This window comes from Anser cygnoides, chromosome 1 (assembly GCF_040182565.1).
Source record: "Anser cygnoides isolate HZ-2024a breed goose chromosome 1, Taihu_goose_T2T_genome, whole genome shotgun sequence".
NCBI lineage: Eukaryota > Metazoa > Chordata > Aves > Anseriformes > Anatidae > Anser > Anser cygnoides.
The window spans coordinates 156,822,523-156,829,059 of record NC_089873.1 but is presented as its reverse complement, the minus strand read 5'-3'; the positions used below and the strand labels follow the sequence as shown (position 1 = coordinate 156,829,059).

Here is a 6,537-nt window from a genome sequence, read left to right as displayed (position 1 = left end):
TGCGGGTGTCGGAGCCCTGGCACAGGTTGCCCTGAGAGGCTGTGGGGTCTCCTCCTTGGAGATCTTCAGAAGCCACCTGGACATGGCCCTGGGCAACCCTCTCTGGGTGGCCCTGCTTGTGACCTCCAGATGCTCCTGCCAACCTCAACTGTGCTGTGATTCTGTGATTTGTATTTCACTGTTTATTGAGGAGAAAACTGCCTAAAAACTATGTCCTGTCATCTGGTGCACCATTCATCTGGTGCACCAGGAGCTGGGAGGGACGCAGCCAGGACAACTGGCCCCTGCTGGCCAGAGGGATGACCCATACCTTGTGGCGTTACGCCCAGCAATAAAACCAGGGGGGACGGCTGCTGCTCAGGGACTGTCTGGGCGTCAGTTAGCTGGTGGTGAGCAATTGTGTTGTGCATCACTTGTTTTTTAATTTATTGCTTTTTTTTTTTTTACTTGTTTCCTTCCTTTTTCTTTTTTTCCTTTCTTATTGAACTGTCCTTATCTCAGCCCATGAGTTCTTGCACTTTTCTTCTCAATTTTCTCCCCCATCCCAATTCAAAGGCAGAGACGAGTGAGCGAATGGCTTTTTGGTGTTTAGTTGTCTGCTGGGTTAAACCACAACAACAGTGCAAGTGGTAAGAAGTTCCAGTTATACCAGTTCCTAGTCTGGCATTTCAAAAATAATCTCCCTAAATTTAAAGTTGATGATAATTAAATTTCAGATTTCTTCCATTCAGCTTTGTGAAATTAACAGCAATGTACAAATCCAAATGATTAGTCACAAAAATGAGTGTTGTTTTGTTAGCTGTTTAGCTACAAGTGAATTTTTAACTGTTTTTGGAAAATAAATTAGCTTTTATTGATTGAGACCATTTTAAATGGACTGGCTTACATCCTTCATCACGAAGTAGGAATGTTTTTGGTTTTGTCATATTTCCCGTTTCCCAGACTGTAAAACAGGTGGGTTATGAAGCTTGTGCTTCTTCTCATCTCTCTTGCCAAACATAGAAAAGTTTCATATAGCTCAGAGGTTTGCACAGTTTTATGGTAGTTACTGCCAGCTAAACTAAGCAGACAGAATTATTTTGGGTAGAGATAAGGGATTGCTGTGCATCTCCCTAGGGTATGCTTTGTTTCTGTCAGAACGCTTGTTTTCTTTTCAGGCTGGGCCATCAGAGAAATGCCAGCATTGTAGTCTGGGATAAAGGCTAGAAACTTTTACTGACTGACTGCAAACTTTTTCTGGGGAAAATAAATGAGCAAGTAAAGATGTGCTTGAATTTATTTTCGTAACAAGTTTGGTTTCCTACCTTGACTGTTGTTTTGGAATGATACTGTAAGCTTTGTGAACACAGCACCTCTCCCCTTCCCCAACCAGCTCTCCCTTCCAGCATGCCCCGTCTTCACAGTCTCCTGCACTTAGGTGTTGCGTCTACATGTCAAGAGCAAAGGACAAACGTATCTGGAAGAGGAGAAGGACAAGAGGCCTTGGCAGGAGCAGTCTTCCGTAACAGGTGGTTGGCAGTGGGTTGCAAAATATCAGCGTGTGGAAGTTCTCATGAAGCCTGAGCAAGTTCTTCGTGGCCCTTGCAAGGCTGCATGAGGGGCTGCAGTCCAGACTCTTCCTCAGCCAGCACTGGTGATGGCAGAGGTGGAACAGAATCGACAGCAGATGGAAATTTCTGTGCTTGAAGGGATATGAAGAGTTCCAAGATGCAGAGAGCTCTAAAGGTATGACAAGTAGCAGAAAGTTTTAAAGTTTATGTATTCCTGGGCATGCCGAATGTGATCTTGTCTTCTGGCCCTGGTCATTTTAGTTCATAGAGGAGAGGTCTTAGATGCATCAGAGTGAATCTAAGGGCCAGTTTTGAACTTTTTATAAATCTAATTGAGAGCACTACGTTGTATAAATGCTTCAGCGTGCAGACATGCATACTTATGTCCAGGCTGTAGCAAGTACAATGGTGTCCAGGTCAGCACAACAAGAGATATTACATCTTAGATGAAACAAGCTAAGCGTAGTGCCTTTATACGTGATATCTCAGCCTTTGCTAGCAGCTCAAGTAGCACTTGAGTACAGGCAGTTTTATTTCAGAGGATATATTTTAAAAAAATCTCTTTTCATGATGGCACTTGAAGCAGATGTAGTGTTCCAGGGAACAGCATAGATGACTGTGAGGTAGATGAGTAGATATCAGTATCACAAGTCCATTATTTCTGATCTGTAGCTTCTGAATCATTTTATTTCAAAGTATTTGCTCCAGTTGTGTTTGGCATCAAGACAGCACATCTGTTTGTGTTTAGGAAGGTGTGTGATATCTCCCAGCAGTCAATGTCTTGGAAGAGCTATCACGGTAATGCTACGTGGCAACCAACCATTTCTCCCATTTCTCCTAATCCTCCTCCTCTCAGTGTGGGGGAAGAGGAGGAAGAAATTTGGCCTAAGTAACAATGTCGGGGGCTTTCTGGGGGTGCTGAAAGGTTCAATACAGCAAATTAAAACTTAGTCCTCAGGTATATTTATATTGTACTGGAACCATCAAGCTTCATTTTATTTTTTCAGGTGTTTGCTTGACATTTACAGTTAACCTTTCTAAAAAACATCAGTTTCTGAAACTCATCAGGTAAATTTGGCAAGGGTACTGGTTGATAAGCCTTTGAGGAGGATAAACCTAGATGGGTCAGAAAATTTGGTTTATTTTTCCCTTCTAAAGTAAACTTTGTTTTGTACTGTAACAGAGGGAGCCTAAAACTTGTCTCCAGGTTTGTGTTTTGTTGTGCTCCTCACCCCATAGCTCTTCCAGAGGGAACAAATGAGACAGCGAGCAGATTACAAAGTAGCAAAGACTTCCCTTCCCTTTGTGTTTAGCTAAGCAAAGAAGATTGATTGTTTCAGAGTGTATGTCTCTGTGTGTGTACGTACAAAATCTATCATAAGTTAGTGCTTATTTTGTACAGGAGTGAAGGCTTATCTACTTTTTGAAGTAGGTTCAGTGACTGGAATGATTCTTCTGAATGTAGTTCATAAACATTAATGAGATATAGCTCACTGCTGACTGTCTTTTCAATAATTAGTCTTTCTGACAAATTGTTACGTGCTTTTTTTTTTTTTTATGGTTCATTTCTCCCTTTGTCCTTCTTCTGCATTTGTTTGGGCAAGGATGTAAGTATCCTCGGCCTCTTCTCTAGCAAGGACAGCAGCAGGTATCTCGCAGCTTTTGGTCAGCAACTGCAGGGCACTGTGTAGTCGTATTGAAGGATTACAAGAAAAAAACACGTTTTATATATGATTTATATAATTGATTTATCTAAGAACAGTTGTCTTGCTGTTACGGACAGGTCAGAAAGGGGATCTGCAAAGATTTTTTCTTACCTTCCAGGAGAACCATAGAGACGTGCTTTCTTTTTTGTATTAAGTGGGTTGTGTTCAGAGCCAGAACATTTTCTCTCCTTTCTGTTGAAACAAGCTGCTTTGCAGTCAGGAATGCCAGAAAGAAAGGAGTAGATGTTGTCCAGTGATGAGGAAGTTTTTGGAGAAGTTTGTTTTGTTTGTATGTTTTCTTTCTTTTTCTTTCTCTTTTTATCTTCCTTCTCCTTCCTTCTCCTTTCTTTCCCTTCTTTTTCACACATTCAGGAAGCATCTGATATAAAATGTATAAATACAGTTAAATTTGAAGAGCTTGGTGTAGAGCTCTTCACTGAGGTCCCTTCCAACCTAAACAGTTCTGTGATATGTACTGACATGAGTTACCACGTCCAGTTACTATGAAAGCAGTTTCATTAGCATTGATGTAGCAGTGCCTTGCTCAAGTATAACAGTGGTTCTTCCAGGCTGTAACTCAGAATCTCTGTTCCTGTGTGACTTGAGTGCTAACGAAAAAAAATAATCCACTTAAATCAGTTCATTGGGAGCTACACAGAGAAGGAAGGGGACTGAAACATGACCAGTACATCTCCCTGTTTTCCTGTACCCACAACTGCTTTCAGCATAAAATTTAAATAAATGTTGTCCTTTGTTCCTTTTTAAAGCAAACAAACAAACAAACAAAAAAAACCCCACTTCATTCTTTGCATCCGTTTCTGCAATTCTTGTCTTCCCTTACTTTTTGTGGTGTTAAAATATTTTATTTAAACAGTGCTTGCAACATGCCTGCATTGTAATATGTGCAGAATAATATCAGAACTATTCTCCACTCAAATTTCATTGGGGTAATTTATTTTAATTTTTTATTTTTTAAATTATCAGCCTTTTTTGATAACTTTCCCTTTTAAGGGGACAGATTTCCAGCTTGCCTTTTCTGAATCAACCAGAAAAAAAAAAAGACTCTAAAAAGTAGGTTTGGATTCTTCCATTTTATTTTGCAATGTAGCAGTTCCCAAAGTTACCATGAAGATGTTCATCTTTGGCCTTCTTTTAGAAGCATCAATGCTTTGGACCTTTCCACTTCTTCCAGGTATTCAAAAATACTTTAAAAAATAAAATATATAGGAACTTGATGTGTTTGAGGACTCTGTTTTTGTCATGTGATTTGATTAATTCCAAGGGAGAGAACCCTTACAAGTATATGAAGAAATAGGCTATTAATAACTGAAAACAAAGACAAAAGTAATGAATGCTGTTAAAAGGAGCTTTCTCTTCCAAATTTTTTTATTTTAATTCAATTCTGTTCAATTCAGAAGTGGGTATAAGGCACGCCTTTTTAAGAATCAAGATATTCTTAGTTCTGTTTCTCATGAAGTGACCTGTTCTCCATAGTCTGTGGTCCTCCTTAGCATTTCTTTTTTTCTTGGCTGTTTGCTAGCTTGAAAGTTGAATATTGCTTTGCTATCTCAGTGTGTTAGGTATAATTTTTAGGAACAATGTAAATATCAGTTGGCAAGTGCTTTTAATATAAGTTTATCAAATAGTGCTATTTATTTGGCTATGGAAGTATATTTATTTTATTGCAAAGATAAACAGATTTTGAAGTTCCTCCTTAGCACATTTAGCCGTGGTACGTGAGGCTCATCACAGGCCAGGTAGAACTGACTGAGTTGTAGCTTCCAGTTGGAATATTTGCAACACATCAGCAAAATACTGTCAGGATGGCAGGGGAGGGATGAACTGGGTGGTTGAGAGGGGGGAATAGATGTGCCACCTATATCTGAATAATATTTTCCTATCAGTGCAGATTTCCAAGTATAAAGAAAAACAAGCAAACAAATAAAAAGACAATTGATCAGTTAAAATCAGCTGCCTGAAGAAAATTCCATATGGATCCAATAGTGCTTAGAGAGAGTATTTGGAGGTCAGGTTGGTTAAAGACAAGGTGTTTTGCTTTATTAATTGAAAGCACTTTTAGGTTTGGGGGAATATTTAGTTCTTATAGAGAAAATACCTCCATTCTCAGCAGCATTGTCATAGCATTATTTTCAATACTTTTTAATTTTAGTAACATATTTACTCTGACTTTGAAATAATATAGGAGCTTCCCAATTCTCAGTGTATAATTGCTCTACATCTCTCCTAAATATGATAAGAGTCTCTTTTATGTATTTATACTACATTTCCATATTTTTCTCTCTTCATCTACACATGCATATTTTGTTTTTCTGGAACTTAAGTGTAGGCAGAAATAGAAAGTTGTTAACAGCTCAATATGAAAATAAAGGGGGCCTACAGGAAAGCTGGGGAGGGACTCTTCATCAGGGAGTGTAGTGATAGGACAGGGAGTAATGGCTTTAAACTAGAAAAAGGGTAGATTTAGATTAGATATAAGGACAAAATTCTTCACTGTGAGGGTGGTGAGGCACTGGCACAGGGTGCCCAGGGAAGCTGTGGCTGCCCCATCCCTGGAGGTGCTCAAGGCCAGGCTGGATGGGGCTTTGGGCAGCCTGGTCTGGTGGGAGGTGTCCCTGCCCATGGCAGGGGGTTGGAACTGCATGATTTTTAAAGGTCCTTTCCAACCCAAACTAATCAACGATTCTATGAAATTTAATAAAGTTTCCTTTGCTTATTTTTAAAATGTTAGTCATCTGATTTACGGCTGGATAAACTGTCAAGCTGAACACTTAATATTGGTCAAACCATTACTTACTGTTGTAAGTAATTGGTTATTGGTATGTGTATATTGGTATAAGTAATAGGTTATTGGTATGTGTACTCTTTCAGCACAGAAATGTTTAGTAACTTGAAAATGATCAATCTTCAAAACAGCAGCTCGATTAGCTCCCTTAGAGCACTGGGTATGGTATGAGATTACTAAAAAGCTATGCAAAGTTATTGAACATAAAGCTTTATTAAAAATAAAATATTATTTGTGACTGGAGCTTATGAACCAAGGAATCCAAGTTAGGGCCTTATCATATGGCCTTGGGGCAGAGAAGAAAAGTGACTGCAGTAAGTTTAAAAAGCGTAAGTGATGTGAAGGGGTGCGGAGTTCCAGGTGCGCGTGGAGTCCTGCAGAGTCGTTTTTGCAGCTGCATTGCAGTAAGGCTGGATTTCAGTTGGCCATCAACTTTGTTTCTGAATGTGAGGCAGAAGGTCAGTTTTCAGCCTACCTT

The 6,537-nt window shown here is 39.5% G+C and overlaps 1 protein-coding gene across 1 annotated transcript in view; it reads left to right on the top strand.

The window, feature by feature from the left end:
- The window catches only part of HS6ST3 (heparan sulfate 6-O-sulfotransferase 3), a 313,685-nt gene that overhangs the window by 62,082 nt on the left and 245,066 nt on the right, over positions 1-6,537 (top strand). The window lies entirely within an intron of this gene.